The sequence below is a fragment of the Penaeus monodon genome, chromosome 20, assembly GCF_015228065.2.
Source record: "Penaeus monodon isolate SGIC_2016 chromosome 20, NSTDA_Pmon_1, whole genome shotgun sequence".
Classification (NCBI taxonomy): Eukaryota; Metazoa; Arthropoda; class Malacostraca; order Decapoda; family Penaeidae; genus Penaeus; species Penaeus monodon.
Genome location: NC_051405.1, coordinates 22986115 through 22986337, shown reverse-complemented (window position 1 = coordinate 22986337; position 223 = coordinate 22986115). Strand labels below are relative to the sequence as shown.

At 35.0% G+C, this 223-nt stretch overlaps 1 protein-coding gene across 2 annotated transcripts in view; it reads right to left on the bottom strand.

Moving 5' to 3' along the window:
- LOC119585707 (forkhead box protein P1-like) overlaps positions 1-223 on the bottom strand; it is a gene marked incomplete at its 5' end in the record, with an annotated part of 71485 nt that overhangs the window by 34765 nt on the left and 36497 nt on the right.

Below are 223 nucleotides of genomic sequence, written 5' to 3'. Positions count from 1 at the left end.
GGTTAGACAAGGCGAGGAAAGCTACATTACGTCCGAAATCGGTGTTTTGAACATCGAGATTAATTAATAGCAGATAATGTGATGGTAATTACAATTTTAATTCCCTCGCCAAACCTCCTTTTTGTTTACTTTTTTTTCTTTTTGTTAAATCGAAGCCAAGGTGTTTATCATCTAGGCGAACGGATACATTTCTGTCGGTATATTTAATTACTAAACACCAACA